Here is a 22,092-nt window from a genome sequence, read left to right as displayed (position 1 = left end):
ATCAGTCTGCAATCAAACAGTAAACAATGTTGCTATGCTATCTTTTGGGACAGTAGTAACATACTGAAGGTAACCATTAAGTTTACAGTTTCTCTAATATTTGGCAAACATACACCACATGGCTTCTCTATTAATTTTCTTTTGTATTTATTCACAGGACATGCATGTCTCCACTATCTATGGTTTTCCCTGAAACAATGAGACAGTCGCATCTGTGGGTCTTGAGTCGCTTATAGGCCAGACAGGATAATATGACAAAGTGGTGGAGTAACTCAGCGGGTCAGGCAGTATGTCTAGGGAAAAAGGATGGGTAACGTTTTGGTATCTATGGTATGAGTGCAGGCAGGCCCGGAAGTGGCGGCGCCGGGAACGGCTGCGGCTCGCCTGCAGTCCGTTTGTCTTTTACTTTTTTGTGTTGTATTTTTTCGTTTTGTCTAGTTACGTTTTTGGTTTTTAGGTCGTGTTTATGTGGGGGGGGGGGGGTGGGGGGTGAAACGGGGCTTGCTGTCTCTCCATTCGGGGGAATACGACCTTTTTGTCGTATCCCCCTTCTCTGCCTCCGTCTACACTGAGGCCTAATGGCGGAGCTGGCGACCTCGGGACTCTGGAGGCAGCTGACAGGACTTGCCCTGAGCTCCCGTGAGGGTGGCCCAGCCCGGGGCTGGAACTGCGCTCTTGTGAGAGCGGCCTGGCGAGGGGCTGAGAGACTTTCCAGTGAGGGGCTGTGGCCCGTCGGAGTGGCCCAGCCCGAGGGTGGAACGGCACTCCCGTCGGAGTGGCCCAGCCCGAGGGAGGAGCGGCACTCCCGTCGGAGTGGCCCAGCCCAAGGGTGGAACAGCACTCCCGTCGGAGTGGCCCAGCCCGAGGGAGAACGGCACTCCCGTCGGAGTGGCCCAGCCCGAGGGTGGAACGGCACTCCCGTCGGAGTGGCCCAGCCCGAGAGTGGAACGGCACTCCCGTCGGAGTGGCCCAGCCCGAGGGAGAACGGCACTCCCGTCAGAGTGGCCCAGCCCGAGGGTGGAACGGCACTCCCGTCGGAGTGGCCCAGCCCGAGGGAGAACGGCACTCCCGTCGGAGTGGCCCAGTCCGAGGGTGGAACGGCACTCCCGTCGGAGTGGCCCAGCCCGAGGGAGAACGGCACTCCCGTCGGAGTGGCCCAGCCCGAGGGAGAACGGTACTCACGTGAGGGCGATCCGGCTTGGGGCTGGAACGGTGCTCCGGTGGCTGGGACGGCGTTCTGAGGCGATGACCTGAGTCTGGGGTTCAGCCGCGGGCCAGCGGCTGCGTGTGCTGGACTGGAGGGCGGCAGCTTCGACCACCCCCGGGCCGCGGTGTTTGAACCGGCCCATTTTCGGGGTTCGGTGAGCCGCGGGACTGTTGTGCCATTGCCCGGTGGGGAATCGCCTCAGCGCAGAGGGAGAAGAGGAGGAAAGAGACAGTAACCCTAAGATTTTTGCCTCCACCACAGTGAGGAGGTGCTTGGAGGATACACTGTGGTGGACGTTAATTTGTGTTTATTGTTGTTTATTATTGTATGATGTATGTATGACTGCAGGCACGAAATTTCGTTCAGACCGTAAGGTCTGAATGACAATAAAGGTATTCAATCAATCAATTCAAGGTGGGACTAAGGGAAAAAAATTGTTCGGCACGGACTTGTAGGGCCGAGATGGCCTGTTTCCGTGCTGTAATTGTTATATGGTTATGGTTATAAAGCATCATCAAGGGTTGGGACCCTACCCCATCTGATTTGGGGATTTATTTTCTCCCAAAGCAATGGGGTATTAAAACAATTCAGTTGTTTCATGATTCATGTTACAGAGATTAGCTTTAATTCCACATTTATTTAATAGTTTGACTTTAAATTTCCCAGTTGGTTTAAATTCATATCTCTGAATCAACCCTTCTGGTTGCCGGTCTAATAATTTAACTACAGTGCTGCAGTGAGTGAACAATGCTATATTAGCAGGTAACAATTAACACTGGGAGCTTGCATACACTGATAGGGCACATGTAAACGTGTGTGTTTAGCTTGATAATGATTCAAATGTTACCCTCTGAGCACAATCACAAGCATTGATTGCAAAATGCACTGAGATTCAGGTGGCCTTAGAACTATAATGCAATTACTGTAGTTTGTAAATGGGATGGGAGATAGATGGGAGGTCATGCTGCAGTTGAATAAGATGTTGGTGAGGCTGCATTTACAGTATTATTTTTAGTTCTGGGCACCATGTTATTGGAAAGATGTTGTCAAGCTGGAAAGGGTTCAGAGAAGATTTACGAGGATGTTGTCAGGACTAGAGAGTCTGAGCTATGCGGAGAGATTGAGTAGACTGGGACTATATTCTAGACTGAGAATGGCAGAACTTTCATATGAAGAAAGATTGGATACACTCGGTTGTACTCGCTAGAATTTAGAAGATTGAGGGGGGATCTCATAGAAACTTACAAAATTCTTAAGGGGTTGGACAGGCTAGATGCAGGAAGATTATTCCCGATGTTGGGGAAGTCCAGAACAAGGGGTCACAGTTTAAGGACAAGGGGGAAGGCTTTTAGGACCGAGATGAGAAAATCATATTTTACACAGAGAGTGGTGAATCTCTGTGGTAAATATAATGCTAGTAAGAGTGCTGTTATGATCTGTAGAACCAAAGAGGATAAATGCCTGAAATATCCTGATTTTAAATTGTCTGACAACAATCTTAGTGTCAGTAATAAGATAAAATATCTAGGGCATATTATTACAGAACAAATGACAGATGATGAGGATATTTATAGGCAATGACGCATGCTGTATGTACAGGCGAATACCCTCTTGCGTAAATTTGGTGCGTGTGCAGATGTGGTGAAGATGTCGCTATTTAGAGCATACTGCACACCACTCTACACTGCGCACCTGTGGTCGAACTATTTAAAGACAAGTATGCAGAGACTAAAGGTGGCATATAACGATGCCATGAGAACACTGCTAAGGCAACCTAGATGGTGTAGTGCCAGTAATATGTTTGTGGCCACAGGAGTCAGTACTTTAGAAGCTATCCTAAGACACCACATGTATAAATTCATTTGCAGGATAAATGACTCTAAAAATGTGCTTATTGTGGCCTTGACAAACATAAGGGTTAGCACTACACGCTACGAATCCCAGTTGTGGAGACACTGGTATCGTTGTCTTGTTGTAGGACATTGATCATCTTTTAATCTGGATTTTTAAGTTAAGTATTGTGTTTTAAAAAATATATAAATTATGATGTTTTTCTAAGTGATATACCAAGATTTTATATATATTTATGATATTTGATATGCAATGCATTTTTAATGTAATGTTGCCCCTTGTCTGGACCTTGAGTCCGTAATAAAGTTTATTATTATTATTATTATTAATCTCTGCAATTCTCTGCCACAGAAGGTAGTTGAGGCCAGTTCATTGGCTATATTTAAGAGGGAGTTAGATGTGGCCCTTGTGGCTAAAGGGATCAGGGGGTATGGAGAGAAGGCAGGTACAGGATACTGAGTTGGATGACCAGCCATTATCAAATTGAATGGTGGTGCAGGCTCGAAGGGCCCAATGGCCTATTCCTGCACCTATTTTCTATGTTTCTATGTTTCCCTAGAGCGTAGGAGTGATCTTATAGAGGTGTATAAAATCATGAGAGGAATAGACTGGGTAAATGCACAGAATCTCTTTCCCAGAGTAGGTAAATCAAGGATCAGAAGACATAAGGTGAAGGCAAAAAATCTATCCCAAAAACTGCATAGTTATTAAAATACAACTGAAGTTGTAATGTAGGCAAATACCACGCAGCAGGATCTCACAAACGGCAATGGAATAATAATAATAATAATGGATGGGATTTATATAGTGCCTTTCTAATACTCAAGGCGCTTTGCATCGCATTATTTATTCACTCCTCAGTCACACTCGGTGGTGGTAAGCTACTTCTGTAGCCACAGCTGCCCTGGGGCAGACTGACGGAAGCGTGGCTGCCAATCTGCGCCTACGGCCCCTCCGACCACCACCAGTCACTCACACACATTCACACACATTCACACACAGGCAAAGGTGGGTGAAGTGTCTTGCCTAAGGACACAACGACAGTATGCACTCCAAGCGGGATTCGAACCAGCTACCTTCCAGTTGCCAGCCGAACACTTAGCCCATTGTGCCATCTGTCATCCCTAAATGTTCAGATAATCCGCATTGATTGTCTTATTGATGAGAAGGAAATCTTTGGTCAGGACACCAAGGAAAACGCACTTGCCCTTCAAATAGAATCATAGAATATTTTACATCCACGTAAGAGGGAAAAGAGGTCCTCAATTTAAAGTCTTCTCCTAGAACTGGCATCTCGGAAAGTTCAGCACTCTCTCGGTATTTCATTGAAATGTCAGGCTGGATTTTGAGCTGAAGTCTTTGGATTGAAGGTTGAATCCACAACCTTTTAAATTAGTGTCGGTAGTGCTCCAACTGTGCATAGCTGAGATCTTTCAATGATGCTATTTTCAAAGTTTGTCTGTTCATTAATGCCATCAAAGATATGTGGTTCATTAATAACTTGAAAGACTTTAACCCATATAGGCAGTATGAAAATCCCACAAAAGCCCATAATCCTGTGTAATGCACTTTATCAAAATTCTTTCAGCGTCTGTCAAAGTTTAGGAGCAAAACACAATTAAATCTTGACAGTCAGAGAATCTGCAGATGCTGGAAATCTCAAATTAAATCTCTTTATTAACCATATAACCATATAACAATTACAGCATGGAAACAGGCCATCTCGGCCCTACAAGTCCGTGCCGAACAATTATTTTCCCTTAGTCCCACCTGCCTGCACTCATACCATAACCCTCCATTCCCTTCTCATCCATATGCCTATCCAATTTATTTTTAAATGATACCAACGAACCTGCCTCCACCACTTCCACTGGAAGCTCATTCCACACCGCTACCACTCTCTGAGTAAAGAAGTTCCCCCTCATGTTACCCCTAAACTTCTGTCCCTTAATTCTGAAGTCATGTCCTCTTGTTTGAATCTTCCCTATTCTCAAAGGGAAAAGCTTGTCCACATCAACTCTGTCTATCCCTCTCATCATTTTAAAGACCTCTATCAAGTCCCCCCTTAACCTTCTGCACTCCAGAGAATAAAGACCTAACTTATTCAACCTTTCTCTGTAACTTAATTGTTTGAAACCCAGGCAACATTCTAGTAAATCTCCTCTGTACTCTCTCTATTTTGTTGACAACCTTCCTATAATTGGGCGACCAAAATTGTACACCATACTCCAGATTTGGTCTCACCAATGCCTTGTACAATTTTAACATTACATCCCAGCTTCTATACTCAATGCTCTGATTTATAAAGGCTAGCATACCAAAAGCTTTCTTTACCACCCTATCTATATGAGATTCCACCTTCAAGGAACTATGCACGGTTATTCCCAGATCCCTCTGTTCAACTGCATTCTTCAATTCCCTACCATTTACCATGTACGTCCTGAAAGATTGCTTCCCGCAAAATGTAATTTCTGCTGTTGCACTTGCAAAAGAGGCTTGCTCATAGCAAGGGGTGTGAGCATGAGTGCCAATTAACCCACTTACTTAATCTTCTCAAATACAGTCTTGATCATGATCCCATATCCACCACATGTCTGTTTTGGCAATTCCATTGTTGGGTCCATACAGATGACAAATCTAATTAACATCTTCCCTTGAGTATTGATAAACTTCGGCATAATTGTCGGTGGTAGGAATATTCTTTAGTAGTCTTCATTTTACGTGGGTTCAGTTTAATTTTCTTTCCACTGCTGTGATGCTGTCTTTTATTGTTGTATTTTATGTCATGCTGTTGTTTTAAAACAAATGCAAGTTAATGGGTTGTTTGGAATCTGAAATTAAAGCAGGAAATACTGCACACAATCAGCGTCAAGGATAATTTGTGCAGAAAGAAGCAGAGTTGGTGGAATGGGGAGAGTGAGCAGGAAAGAGGATGGTTTAGCCCAGAGAAATTGTGTGGGATTACTACGTGGGAAAACCACCCCCCACTAACTTCATCAATTAACTTTGTTGCAATACTCGCAGGAGAGAAGGGTTGCTGATTGACTTTAGACTTTGGAGATACAGCGTGGAAACAGACCCTTCAGACCACCAAGTCTGCGCCGACCAGCAATCACCTCGCACACTAACACTATCCTACAGAGTAGAGGCAATTTACAATTTTACCGAAGCCAATTAACCTACAAACCTGTACATTTTTGAAGTGTGGGAAGAAACAGGAGCACCCGGCTAAAACCCACACAGTCACAGGGAGAACATGCAAACTCCGTCCACACAGCACCCATAGTCAGGATCGAACCCAGGTCTCTGGCCCTGTAAGGTACTGTAGCAGATCTACCTCTAAGCCACTGTGCCATCCTACTAATTGAGATGCTAATTGTTGGTACAATATTGGAACTTGCTTTCAAATTGAACAATACATTCTTGGACATCTGCAAAGTTACCTTTAAAAGCAAAGAGAGAATATAGTCAGAATTGAGGTGGTTGATCAATCTCATGGGAATCTGGAAAATGTCCAGTATTCACAGATGCTTTCCTAACTACTACTGGGAAAGATGTTGTCCACAATACATTGGCTAAGTACTTATATTGTACACTTTATAAGTCTGCTGATAATTGTTGGCATTGGATGGCTCTTTGACTGCCATCGACTTACCCTTAGACAAGGTGCAAAATGATCATTGCCAGCATTAGCAACTATAGAGTGATCACTGACCAAACACTAGAGGAGGAAGCAGCAGGGAGATGCAACTTGCAGATGACAGACTGTGAAGTCTAAAGGGCCTGTCCCACGAGCACGCGACTCCATGCGGCAAGCGCGACTGTCCCACGAGCATGCGACTCCATGCGGCAAGTGCGACCCAACGTGGTCGCTTGAGCCGTACGGCCTCGCGGGGCCGGTCCCACTTCGATCACCGGAGCCGTATGGAGTTGGGTGGAGCTGGTCCCAACATTGCGCGGGGCTCCGAAAAAAGGACCGTGTTCAAATATTCCCCGCGGCAACGGCCTGCCGGCCCGCAGCCGCCTCGACGCCGTACGCACCACCTCGACGCCGTACGTCACGTGCGAACTTCCCACGGACTTCGCTCGAACTTCATGTCACTCACTCGACTTCCGCGCGGCCCCCGCTTCTGGTTTGGTCGAGTTTGCCGCATGCAGGCGCATGCTCGTGGGACAGGCCCTTTAGGCCGCGCTTGCCGCATGCAGGCGCATGCTCGTGGGACAGGCCCTTTAGGTCGCGCTTGCCGCATGGAGTCGCATGCTCGTGGGACGGGCCCTTGAGTTTCTTAACAAGTCAGAACTACGACATTGTTTCTGTCGGTCCAGGTGATCAAATCAGGAAGCAGCGGATAGGAATGCCTTTATTTGAATGAATGAATGAATGAATGAATGAATGAATGAATGAATGAATTAATTAATTAATAAATGAATGAATGAATGCTTTATTGTCACATTTGACAAGTCACGGTGCAATTCTTTGCTTGCATACCCAAGGTGTGCAATAGTCGCCACAAAAAGGGTGCCGACAAAGTTACAAAGTAACCCATGCCAGGTCCCCCTTTGTCCTCCCCCTCCCCCTCCTCATGGCGGCCACCCACACCGGGTCCTCCACAGATCATGAGATTGGATCAGTGGCATTTTCCAGGCAGACTGGATTTTGCTGAAAAAGTACAATTTTTTCACAACCGTCACATAGCTGGGACCTTGTCAGCCATTTCTTAATGGCACAAAACAGCACCTCATAATTAGGTTGGGCAGCTTACCATCCAGCGGTATGAATATAGATTTCTCTAATTTCAAGTAACCCTTGCATCCTCGCACTCACCGTCCCTCCCCCACCCTAGTCGTTGTACTAGTTTCACTGTCATGCTGGAGAGCTTCATTGTATGTATATCTCGTTAACACGGGGTCGCAGCAGTAGAGTTGCTGCCTCTAGAGTTGCGAATGCAGCGCCGGAGAACCGGGTTCGATCCCAACTACGGGCGCTGTCTGTACGATGTTTATACGTTCTCCCCGTGACCTGCGTGGGTTTTCTCAGAGATCTTTGGTTTCCTCCCACACTCCAAAGACGTACAGGTTTGTATGTTAATTGGCTTGGTAAATGCAAAAATTGTCCCTAGTAAGTGAAGGATAGTATTAATGTGCGGGGATCACCAATCGGCGCGAACCTGGTGGGCTGAAGGGCCTGTTACCGCGGTGTATCTCTAAACTAAACTAAACTAAACCTAGCCCACAGCTAACAATGGACTTTCCTTCATCATCGTTGCTTTTTGCATAAATTTTATTCATTTGTTTTATGTACCTTCTATATCTCTCATTTCCCTTTCCCCAGACTCTGATTCTGAAGAAGGATCTTAACCCGAAACGTCATCTATTCCTTTTCTCCGCAGATACTGCCTGACCCGCTGAGTTACCCCGGCTTTTTGTGTCCATCTTCGGTTTATACCTGCATCTACAGTTCCTTCATACACACTATCAATATTTGCTCTTTCTGCTTCGGGAGGATACTGCTTCGTTTGGATGAAAGAAGTAGTGATACCTGAGGGCAGGGAGTTTGCTCCCAGTTTTGTTTTGGGGAGGGACATTGTGCACCTGGAACACATCCATCACAAGAAGGAAGTTCCCTGCTCTTGGGACTGCAGCTGGACTTTAATCTGAAGCCTTAACACTGTTTCTCTTTCCGCAGATGCTGTCTAACCTGCTGAATGTTTCCTGCGGTACACAAAATTGCTGGAGGAACTCCCGAGGAATGTTTCCTGCACTTCTTTTGCCTTTATTTTTTTTCTGACATTTCTTTTTCAATAAGGAAACATTTAAGAGATTACTTGAGTTCCAATAGTCCAGAAGTTTAAAAAGATAAGAGATCAGCTATTCAGGCAAGAAATTGTTAGCAAGAGTGCAGTGCATCTTAAGAACTCTCAACACCCTAGGGCTGTGTGGCTTCATCACGGAGTATATTTAAAATAAGAGATCGACATGTTTTTAAACATTTTGGAATCCAAGGAAATAGGATTAGTTGAAGAAAGTGGTGAAAGATTAATACTTATTTTAGTGATAGGCAGAGTAGGCATGTGGGGCTAAATGTACAAACAAAGAACTGTAGGCACTGGTTTATACCAAAGATAGACAAAAACTGCTGGAGTAACTCAATGGCTCAGGCAGCATCTCTGGAGAAAATGGATGTGATGTTTTGGGTCAGGACTCTTAGAAGGCTCCCGTCCATCCTTTTCCTCCAGAGATGCTGACTGCCCCGTTGAGTTAGTCCAGAACTTTATGTCTATCTTACGTGGAGTCAAATGCCCTGCTCTTTTAAAAAAATCTAATATTCTAATTCTGCCTTTTTCATTTCTTCCTAAAGACTCGATCTGGTCATATGCTGATCTTCAGCTAACTGGATTATGAAGGAAAATTTAAAATTTGTAGAATTTTACTTTGGAAGTAGAATACTATCTATTTTCTAAATTCCCTTTAATATAACATTTGATAATTGGACCCCAAGATCAAGAGTGACTATGATACCTTCTGATGCCACGTTAATGTATGCACCAATCCCAATCATACAACGTTGCAACTCTGTAAGTTTGCTATCATGATTATTCTATGATGTCAGTGACAGGTGCAATATAGGTTGCTGACCATCTGATTTATCATCCGTAAATGCAATGCAATCTATAATTATATATCAGACACATGATGATATGTAGCATGTCAGACATTTCTTTGACTGTATTTAATTAGACCACATACAAGACAAGTATTGATGATGACTTGGATAATTTTTCTTGTGAGGATGGTTTAATTTTCATTTATCCCCCACACCTAATGATTTCTGTAACCACATCTAGTCTTTAGCTGACTCTGCAACTATTCGGCATATCACAAGCTGTCGATTTCCGCACCGTTTGCAAAGCCACAGCAGCTCCAATTTAATCTCTGGTGCTTTTGACAGGCCTCGTCCCACAAAACAAATGATTTCTCAGCAAGCTGAGTCTTTTTTTTTACAAGCATTGGGTCTTTCTCACCAATACCTTGTGTTTCTCAACTTTTCTGGATCTTTCTCACCAAAGATTTTTTGTTGCCCTCACCAATGCCAGGTTTTTGTCACAAAAATCTACATCAATAATGCCACGGTCAAGGTCATCGATGCTGGTCTACATGTCCAGTATTTGACCAATGCCACCAAGGCCAGGACAATGTCAACAATATCATCACTGTTAGATTTATATCACTAATGCTAGGCCTATGATCACCAATGCTGGGTTTTTGCCACCATGCCTAGGTATTCTTATTAACGTGAATCTTATTTTTCTACTACATTTTCTCATTATTTCCATAATTACCAGGCCTGGACAAGTCATGGAAATTTTAGATTTTGTAACATGAGATAGATTTTATGCAATGTACTCAGAGTGATTCATTATTTTTATGATTTGCTAAGTGAAAAGTGAGAAGATATTTTACCTCTTACCTAGCTCCATGAACAAGATGTTAGCATCTACTCCAAATGAGCAAAGTCCTTGTGAAGTTCAGAGACCAGAAAAGTTTCTTCTCCTGTTACCCTATGCAACGAGGGCTGAATCTGCAATACTTTCTGATAGATTGACTATAAAACTTGAAACAGAAAGTTTATTCTCCTATTCCTATCACCTTACTGTTTAAGAAAGGATGGTGAGAGACAAGTAACTATCGATCTATTAATCTGACATCAGTCCAAATGATGGATTAATATAGATTGTGATATCAAGACACGTGAAGAATAATAATATGATCGAGCAGAGCCAACGTGGGTTTATTAAAGGGAAATCATGCTTGACTAACCCATTAGTGTCCTTTGAAGATGTATCGGGAACATGAGAGAAAATCAAATGTATTTTGAATTTTGCAGGGAGTACAGCATAGGACCACGCCCTTCAAATATCATGCTTGACTAATCCATTATTGTTCCTTGAAGATATGTTGCATACATTCGATTTTATCATTTAACCATTTAAAAATAAATTGGATAGGTATATGGACGGGAAAGGAATGGAGGGTTATGGTCTGAGTGCAGGTAGATGGGACTAGGTAAGAGTAAGGGTTCGGCACGAACTGTGCTGTAAATGTTATATGATTATATGGTTTATATGGTTATACATGATTGGAAATTGTTTGACGTGGTGCGTTTTGAGTTTTTCAATAAGGTCCCACACAGAAGTTTTGTAAACAAAGTGGAGCACAAGGAATTGAGGACAAATATGCTGCTGGGGATTAAAAGTTGGTTAACAAAGAGTTAGTACAGTACAGCACAGGATCAAGCCTTTCGACCACTGTGTCGAACATGATACCAAATTAAACTAATCCCTTCTTTCTGCACGTGACCCATATTCCTCCATTCCCTGAACATTCATGTTTCTATCTAAAAGTCTCTTAAGCACCATTATCTATATTACCAAATCTCTGATCTTGACCGCTTTTGGCCCACTGTGCTGCGATGTCCGACAGAACGCCGCCACCTACGGCTGTCATTTTTGGCCACCTCGCTCAGAGCCCCCCTCCGCCTTACGGATGTGAAGAATTTTTCCCATCGATGATGAATCAGAGATATATTAATGTTTTTTTTTTAATTCACCATTCTCTCTGCTGCCCCTGCTGGAGGGAGGTGGAGGGACTATAAAACCAGGAAGTGGTGGGCCTCATTCAGCCTCTGCAAGGGATGAAGACAAGGGTCACGTCCCTCTGAGCTCTGAATAACACTGAACAAATGTCTACACAACTGTGAGTACCCTTAATGTGGTTTGAAAATGAAAATATGGTTTGTTTGAAGTAAAAAGGCACTGCCTGTAAATGGTGGCTTGGGTGCTTTGGCTTGAAGTTGAAAGGCACTACTTACTGCAAATGGTGGCTTGGGTGCTTTGGCTTGAATTTGAAAGGCACTACTTACAGCAAATGGTGGCTTGGGTGCTTTGGCTTGAAGTTGAAAGGCACTACTTACTGCAAATGGTGGCATGAAGTAGAAAGGCACTACTTACAGCAAATGGTGGCTTGGGTGCATTGGCTTGAAGTTGAAAGGCACTACTTACTGCAAATGGTGGCATGAAGTTGAAAAGCACTACTTACTGCAAATAGTGGCGTGGGTGCATTGGCTTGAAGTTGAAAGGCACTACTTACTGCAAATGGTGGCAGGTAGTTGAAAGGCACTACGTATGGCAAATGGTGGCTTGGGTGCTTTGGCTTGAAGTTGAAAGGCACTACTTACTGCAAATGGTGGCTTGGGTGTTTTGCTTGAAGTTGAAAGGCACTTCTTACTGCAAATGGTGGCTTGGTAGTTTTGGCTTGAAGTTGAAAGGCACTACTTACTACAAATGGTGGCTTGGGTGCTTTGGCTTGAAGTTGAAAGGCACTACTTACTGCAAATGGTGGCCTGGGTGCTTTGGCTTGAAGTTGAAAGGCACTACTTACTGCAAATGGTGGCTTGGGTGCTTTGGCTTGAAGTTGAAAGGCACTTCTTACTGCAATTGGTTGCTTGGGTGCTTTGGCTTGAAGTTGAAAGGCACTAATTACTGCAAATGGTGGCATGAAGTTGAAAGGCACTACTGACAGCAAATGGTGGCTTGGGTGCTTTGACTTGAAGTTTAAAGGCACTACTTACTGCAAATGGTGGCGTGGGTGCATTGGCTTGAAGTTGAAAGGCACTACTTACTGCAAATGGTGGCTTGGGTGCTTTGGCTTGAGGTTGAAAGGCACTACATACTGCAAATGGTGGCTTGGGTGCTTTGGCTTGAAGTTGAAATGCACTATTTACTGCAAATGGTGGCTTGGGTGCTTTGGCTTGAAGTTGAAAGGCACTACTTACTGCAAATGGTGACATGAAGTTGAAAGGCACTACTTACAGCAAATGGTGGCTTGGGTGCTTTGGCTTGAAGTTGAAAGGCACTACTTACTGCAAATGGTGGCATGGGTGCATTGGCTTGAAGTTGAAAGGCTCTACTTACTGCAAATGGTGGCATGAAGTTGAAAGGCATTACTTATGGCAAATGGTGGCTTGGGTGCTTTGGCTTGAAGTTGAAAGGCACTACTTATTGCAAATGGTGGCTTGGGTGTTTTGCTTGAAGTTGAGAGGCACTACTTACTGCAAATGGTGGCTTGGGAGCTTTGGCTTGAAGTTGAAAAGCACTACTTACTGCAAATGATGGCTTGGGTGCTTTGACTTGAAGCTGAAAGGCACTTCTTACTGCAAATGTTGGCTTGGGTGCTTTGGCTTGAAGTTGTAAGGCACTAATTACTGCAAATGGTGGCATGTGTGCATTGGCTTGAAGTTGAAAGGCACTACTTATTGCAAATGGTGGCATGAAGTTGAAAGGCACTACTTATGGCAAATGGTGGCTTGTGTGCTTTCGCTTGAAGTTGAAAGGCACTAACTGCAAATGGTGGCTTGGATGCTTTGGCTTGAAGTTGAAAGGCACTACTTACTGCAAATGCTGGCGGGTGCTTTGGCTTGAAGTTGAAAGGCACTACTTACTGCAAATGGTGGCTTGGGTGCTTTGGCTTGAAGTAGAAAGGCACTACTGCAAATGCACTTACTTCCTGTTTGCACTTTATATTGATTTTAGATAAAACGCTACCACTTACGGCTAATTTTTGCCCATCTTACTCAGTCCCCCCTCCGCTGAGCAGGTGCAGATAATTCTTCCCATCATTGAAAATTGTAATATATTTTTTTATTAAAGGTAATCAATTACAATGCTTCAAACAACTTTATATCAAATTAATTCAATTTGCATTAAGTAAAACACTAGTAATACTTATCTACTGTTTTTTTTAGAAATAATGATAGAGAAAGAATAGAGAAAGAATAAATCATTAAGAGAGTGATTAAATAATAATTTGATTATATATAAGAAAGAAAAGAGAAACGAAAAAAAAAAAAAAAAAAAAAAAAAAAAACATTTTTAGTAACCACAATATGTATTATTAATAACACTACTACAAGTGATAGTATCAATAAAGACATATATGTAATTCCAATATAAAAATGAATTATTCTCACCAAATCCCGCAGGGTGCACGTCGAGCTGTGTTGCCAAGAACAGCTACTTCTCTAAATACTGTATATATGGAGACCATATCTGTTCAAAAGAATTATACTTGTCCAATAGGACAAATCTAATTCTTTCCAGATGTAACGTCTCCATCATCTCTGTTGCCCACATTTTGGTTGTGGGGGATAATGTTCCCTTCCAAAATTTCAATATGATTTTTTTTCCAATTATTAAACAGTAATCAAAGAAATTTCTTTGATTTACTGTAAGTGATAGATGTAAATCCGGAATTCCAAATATTATTAGCTTTGGGTTAGGGTCCAATTTAACTTTGATGACTTCAGAAATAACTTTAAAGATTTCTGTCCAGTAATAATTCAATTTAGGACATGTAACGAAACTATGTATTAAATTTGCCTCTGCTTTCTTGCACTTATCACAAATAGCGGAGAGATTCGGAAAAATACTATTTAATTTAGTTTTCGAATAATGTAACCTATATAATACTTTAAATTGTATCAGTATATGTCTGGCGTTTAATGAACACCGGTGTATTCGTTGTAGACTTTCTTCCCAGTTTTCTTTTGTTATAGCCAATCCCATTTCATTTTCCCATGCTTGACGATATACTTCCGTTATTGGATTCTCCTTATCCAAAATGATGTTATATATATAGGCTATTAATTTTTCTGTATTTGGATATAAATTAAACAGTTCATCTAACAATCCTGCTTCTTTATTTTTATAATCTTGTGTATTGGATTTAATATAATCTCTAATTTGTAAATACCTAAACAAATGTTGTGGAGACAATCCATAAATATCTTGTAACTCCTGGAATAAAAGAAATTTTCCTTTTCTATACAGATGTTCTATCCTTGTAATTCCTAAATCATCCCATTGTTTAAACCCCCCATCTAATATAGCAGGTTTAAACGATGGATTATTCATAATTGGTAATCTAAATGAGAGATTATCCAAGTGTAGAGTCTTAACTATTTGTTTCCAAATACGTCTATTATTATATATTATTAGGTTGTCTTTATAATATTTTTTTTGTACTTCCGTTGGTGCAAAAATTATCGAACCTACATTGAAAGGTAGACAGTCCTCCTTTTCTATATTTAACCATGTCGGTTCATGATCCATATTTACCCACCAGAAATTCATATTCTTAATCTGAACAGCCCAAAAATAATATAAAAAGTTTGGAAGTGCTAATCCTCCATTTATCTTAGCTTTGCATAGATGTTTTTTATTTATTCTGTGATTTTTATAATCCCAAATAAAGCTATTGACAATATTATCAATTTTTTTTAAAAAAGTTTTCGGAAGAAAAAAAGGAATAGCCTGAAACAAATATAACAACTGCGGTAGAAATACCATCTTTATGGCACTTATTCTACCAATCATGGATATAGGCAGTGTTTTCCAATATAAAATATTTTTTCTAAGTTTATCTAATAGTTGAGGATAGTTGGATTTTATTAATGAGTTATGAGTTTTAGTTACGTTAATCCCTAAATATTTAAGTTTGTCTGTAACTACTTTTAATGGGTATTGTTGTAATGTATTAAGATTTATTCCTGTTATTGGCATAATCTCGCTTTTATCCCAATTAATCCTATACCCAGAAAATGCACCAAACTTAGTTATAATGTTTAGCAGGTTGGGAATACTAATTTCCGGTTTTGTAATATAAATCAAAACATCATCTGCATATAAAGAAATTTTATTAATTGTTGTATCAGTATTATAGCCATATATTTCAGGTTCAGATCTAATTTTTTCCGCCAATGGTTCTATCACCAATGCGAACAATAAGGGTGATAACGGACATCCCTGTCTGCATCCCCTAGAGAGTTTGAATTTGGCTGATAAAATTTGGTTAGTCAAAATTCTTGCCATAGGATTCGAGTATAAAATTCTTACCCATTTACAAAATCTATCCCCCAATTGAAACTTTTCCATTATATTAAATAAATACATCCATTCCACCTGATCAAACGCTTTTTCTGCATCTAGTGATATAACCGCTAGTTCCGTATCTCGTATTCTTTTTGAATATATAATATTAAACAAACGTCTGAGATTATGGGATGAGTAACGTTTTGGGATAAAACCTGTTTGATCATAATGTATTAATTTAGAGATCACTAAACTTAATCTCCTAGATAAGACCTTAGTTAATATTTTTTGGTCTGTATTTAAAAGGGCAATCGCTCTATATGATCCAGGATCTTCCAAATCCTTATCTACTTTAGGGATGAGTGTAATTGTGGATTCATTTAAAGATTCTGGTAATTTTCCTTGGTCATATGCATATCTATACATTATTTGTAATCTTGGGGAAATCAGATCTTGAAATTTTTTATAAAATTCTGCACTCAGGCCATCTGGGCCCGCTGCTTTTCCGTTCTTAAGCGAACTAATTGATTCTATAATATCTTTTACTGTTATTTCAGCATTTAACAATTCTCTACCTTCCTGATCTAAGCTATTGATTTGACATTCTTGTAAAAATATTTCCATACTATCTGTTTGTCCTGTTAGTTTTGACGAATAAAGATTTTTATAATATTGTAAAAATCTATCATTAATATCTTTTGGAGTAATTAATATATTTCCATACTCAGATCTAATTCCGTGTATCATCTTCTCATCTTCTAATTTTCTAAGCTGTCGTGCTAGTAATTTTTGTGGCTTATCTCCAAATTCAAAATACACTTGCTTAGTTTGTTGAAAAAGTTTAATCACTTGATTAGAATATATTTTATTTAATCTATATTTTACTGATGCAATTTTATTACTTAACTCTTTGGAAGGCTGTTTTATATTTTCATTATCTAGACGTTTTATCTCATTTTCTAAATTTTGTTCTATTTTTCGATTTTCTTTATTGAGATGTGCTTGTGCGGATATTATTGCGCCACGCATGAATGCCTTAAATGTGTCCCAAAATAGTGATGGAGAAGTTTCAGGATTATCATTAGTTTCAAAAAATAATTTAATCTGATCCATCACATATTTACAACAGTCATTGTCCTTTAATATCTGAGGGTTAAATCTCCAGGTAGTAGTTTTATTAGATATATCTTTTAATTTTATCTTAAATGTTAATGGCGCATGATCCGAGATGATAATATTATGATATTTTGCATCATACGTAAAAGGAAGTAATTTAGAATCTATTAAAAAATAATCTATCCTCGAATAGGTTCCATGTACGGGCGAGAAAAAAGAATATTCTCGTCCGGATGGGTTATCTAACCTCCAGATGTCTTTAATATTAGATGTATTGATAAAAGCATTTATGAATTTACTTGATTTCGAGGCAGCTTTCCTTTTTGCGGATGATCTATCTAGATAATTATCTAAAGTACAATTTAAATCACCTCCAATTATTAAATTGTGTTGAGTGGATATAGGAATATTATTAAATATTTTCTTAAAAAATAATGGATTATCAAAATTAGGGGCATATATATTCATTAAAATTACCTTTTTTGAATATAATTCCCCTGTAATTATTACATATCTGCCTTCTTTATCCTCTATAATAGAACTTTGTATGAAAGGTATACCTTTGCGAATAATTATTGCAACTCCTCTAGATTTATGAATAAATGTAGAATGATACACCTTAGAAATCCATTTAGCTGTTAATCTATGTTGAGCATCTTTTTTAAGATGAGTCTCTTGAAGGAAAATGACATCTGTCTTCAATCTGTTCAACTGAGCTAATACCTTTCCCCTTTTAATTGGTTCATTAATGCCTTTTACATTCCAACTGCAGAAGGTTACTCCATCACCCCCAGTCTTCACCTTTATATCATGCATTTTACTATTAGGGCGGCTTTTTTTGGAGTAGCCTTCTTGACTCACCCAGCTCCCCGTTGCACCCGGACATCAATCCAATGAGAATTTCTTTCCACCTTAATCCACATCTATGTCTTCTTAAACTAAATACACAATATCCTTCACATCTACATTCAAATAATATATAATATAAGATCAATAAAAAACAAAAACAATAAGAAATATCAATAATAATAAAAAAAAAGTAAAGAGTGTTAATAGGGTGCTCAGAAAAAAAAGAAACTACACTTATATAGTGTGTAGTATGTGAAGGTGAAAGCCACACTAACGTGGCCATTAATCTAAAGACTTCCGTTTTTTTAATAAAAAAAAGATGTTGATTATACCAGCTCCTATCTCAAATGCTATATATATTGGGGTGGGGTACTAACTTTATATACTTAGTACTTAGTAATTATTTCTATTATTCATATTACTATTTGCTAATTACTAATATCAATTGTATTTAATACTATAATATGTAATACTATTATCATGGAATAATTAAATATTTTCTAATAATTAATACAGAACTACTACTAAATGCCCATTATTCCACTTCCTTCTAAGTGAGTATTTCATAACCACAGGTCGATGATAAAAGTTCAGTCCTCTCCTTCTCCCTCGGGTTCTTCCTCCGCATCTTCTCTCTCTTCATCTTCTGGCTTCTGCTGTATGCCTCGGGCGAATTTCAATGCTTCAGTATGCTTAACGAAACGATATTCCTTGTCATCATAAGTTACTCTCAGTATTGCTGGGTACATCAAGCCATATCTCAGATTCTTAGTATTCTGTACATTCCTCAGAATACCTTTTGTTTCTTTAAATAGAGCTCTTTTCTTGGCCACTTCTGCAGGGAAGTCTCTAAAAATACTGATGTTGTCTCCCTCGTATTTCAGGTTTCTCTTTTTTATTATTATCTTCATCATTTCTTCGAAGACATGGTCAAAGGCCACTTTTACAATCATTTGTCTGGGCGATGAACCTATCCCAGGGGCCCGTCTTAGAGCCCTATGTGCACGGCTCAACAGGGGTTCATGATCCAAATTCAAAATATCCATTAAAAGTTTTGCAACAAATTTTCGAGGATCTTGACTCCCCTCACGACCTTCGCTCAGACCAACTATACGCAAATTTTTACGGCGTTGGCGTCCCTCCAGATCGATACATTTCTCGTTTGTTTTATGTAATAATTCTAAGAGGCGTTTGTTCTCGGCACGGAGTTTTTCGGTCTCCTTAGTATTCACTTCAGCAATTTTAGTTAGCTCTTTAATTGCTTCGCCTTGTTGGTCTAGCGAAATTATAGTAGGATCTATCTTGTCATCCAGCTTTCTTTCCATCCCAGCAGCTATTTCCTTTACATCCTCAATTTGAGTTTGTAACTCGGCATTAGCCTTTTCCTTCCACTCATCCATCATACTTTTTACCGTCGTTATAACTTGTTTTATTAAGTCTTCTTTATCTTCTTTATTTTTCTCGTGAGACACCAGCATATCCGCTTTTAAACTTTTTATCTCCTCCATATACTCCTTCCTCTGCTTCTTTATCTCCTCCATATACTCCTTCCTCTGCTTCTTTATCTCACCTAGAATGGTAGTCTTAAGTTCCTCCATTTCAGCTTTCCTCTGTGAGATATCTTCTTGAGAAGCAGCAGTTGCACCCGAGCTGAGGCCAGTTTCCCTTCTCGTAGCTTTTTTTCCAGCGGTGGGGGTGGGGGAGCGCTGGGTCATAATTTCTTCTTAAAATCGCGCGCCTGATGACGTCACGCACCTTTTAAACGCTGCCGGAGCCGTTCACAATCGATCTCCTGTGGTAAGTGCGTTTGTTTGACCCTTTTACCCCCGTTTTAAATTCAGTTTTTTTCGGAGCTGTAATGGCGCGATTCCACTCACATCGTGGCGCCAACCGGAAGTCCCCATCATTGAAAATTAAATGTGTTATTAGTGTTTAAAAAATGTTGAGAATCTCTCTCCTGTCAATCACTCCCTGAAAGCCACACCTTTTCCGGTGGGAGGGGGAGGTGTTATAAAACCCGGAGTGTGGGTGTGGCTCAGTCTCTGCATGATGGGGGAGGGAGAGGTCATGACTCTGTCTGAGCTGTGAATCAACTGAACACATTGAATGTCTACTGAACTGTGAGTTTGGTGTTTTGTGTGGTTTTATGGCGGTTTCACCCTGCATGAAATGGTATGAAGCTGCATTTGAATTTGGTGGCCTTGGACCCTGCTTGAAGTGGAATTAAACTGCACTTGAATTTGGTGGCCTTGCATCCTGCTTGAAGTGGTATGAAACTGCACTGAATTTGGTGGCCTTGAACCCTGCTGAAAGTGGTATGAAACTGCACTTGAATTTGGTGGCCTTGGATCCAGCTTGAAGTGGTATGAAACTGCACTTGAATTCGGTGGCCTTGCACCCTGCTTGAAGTGGTTGGAAACTGCACTTGAATTCGGTGGCCTTGCACCCTGCTCATAGTGGTAAGAAACTGCACTTGAATTTGGTGGCTTTGCTCCCTGCTTGTAATGGTAGGAACATGGATTTGAATTTGGTGGCCTTGCACCCTGCTTGACATGCAATTTCAAGGAATAGTCATGAGTCAACTGCCAGCCCACCAGCTGTGAGTGAGCTGCCAGCAGATCAGGCTTGAGGGACTGAGCTTCCACCCCAAGAACTCATACCAGAGCTCCAGAAAGCCCCTCCACTGGCCACCAATATTGGAATTGGTGGAGAGGTGGAATATTGCGTCGGGGGACCAGCCCTCCCGTGTGAACATGGGACCCAACGGGTCCCACAGTCTAGTAATATCTGTTTTCCGGAGCACTTTCCAGGTACCGGCAGCTTGCTGTGTAAAAAACCTCCTGTGCATCCCCGTTAAACTCCCTCCCTCTGTCCTTAATCATACGCCCTCTAATATTTGACATTTCCACTTTTAAGAAAGACTGTCTGCCCCATTTATGCCTAATTCTCTATTAGGTCTCCCTCTGAAGGCAATGCTGCAGAGAAATCAATTTTAGGTTGTCCAACCTCTCCTTATACCTTATACCCTCTAATCCAGGCAGGATCCCGGTAAACCTCTTGTGCACCCTCTCCAAAGACTCCGCACTGTTCCTGTAATGGAACGACCAGAACTGCACACAATACTCCAACAGTGGCCCAACCAAATGATTGATTAAATGGGTCATTCTCACATTGTCAAGTTGCAACTTCTGTGGGATTGGTGATCCTGGAGGATTGGTGTTTTGCCCAAAGTTGGGGAATCAAGAAGTAGAGGATTTAGGTTTAAGGTGAGAGATGAAAAATGTAATTGGAACCTGAGGGACAACTTTTCCCTTCAGAAGTTGATGGTTATATGGTGCTCCCAGAGGAGATAGATGAGCCAGGTATTCTAACAAGACTTAGAAGACATTTGGACAGGTATATGGATAGGAAAGGTTTAGAGAGACATTGGCTAAATGAGGGCAGGTGGGACTTATGAGGATGGGGCTTTTTGGTGGGCGTGGACATGTTAGACCAAAAGGTATGTTTCTGTGTTGTTTGATTCTATGATGATAATTGACTGAGAAGACTAAATGTAACATCTCCAATTATTTGATGACATGAAACAAAGTGTGTATATGTGTGCTGGCTTTAAGGGTATATAGACAGGCTAAGTAAATGGGCAACAACAATGGCAGATGGAGCTAGTATGGGTGTTGTGGGCCGAATGGACTCGTTTCCAGAGGGCTAGTATGGACATTGTGGGACATACTTGGGCTGGCAGCTCAGTCACTCAGGCCTGGTGGGCTGGTAGCTCAGTCACTCAGGCCTGGTGGGCTGGCAGCTCAGTCACTCAGGCCTGGTGGGCTGGCAGCTCAGTCACTCAGGGCTGATGGCTGGCAGCTCAGTCACTCAGGGCTGGTGGTCTGGCAGCTCAGAAACTGTCAGACATTCTCCCCAAAACAGGTGAGATACTCTGTGAGAGAGAAGGGGGAGAGGGTGGAGAATCAATTTTAAAGATTTTTCATCTATTTCTGCAAATCACAGCAATGAAGGAGGAAAGTCTATCCTGGCCTGGATGTCAGAGGGAGCCAATTACATCAAAGCGCCGAATGGCCTACTCCTGCACCTATTTTCTCTGTTTCTATGAAGGGAGGGTGAAAAATACTGGGGTGCGATGTAATA

This window comes from Amblyraja radiata, chromosome 3 (genome assembly GCF_010909765.2).
Source record: "Amblyraja radiata isolate CabotCenter1 chromosome 3, sAmbRad1.1.pri, whole genome shotgun sequence".
NCBI lineage: Eukaryota > Metazoa > Chordata > Chondrichthyes > Rajiformes > Rajidae > Amblyraja > Amblyraja radiata.
Note: the sequence above shows the minus strand (reverse complement) of the source record.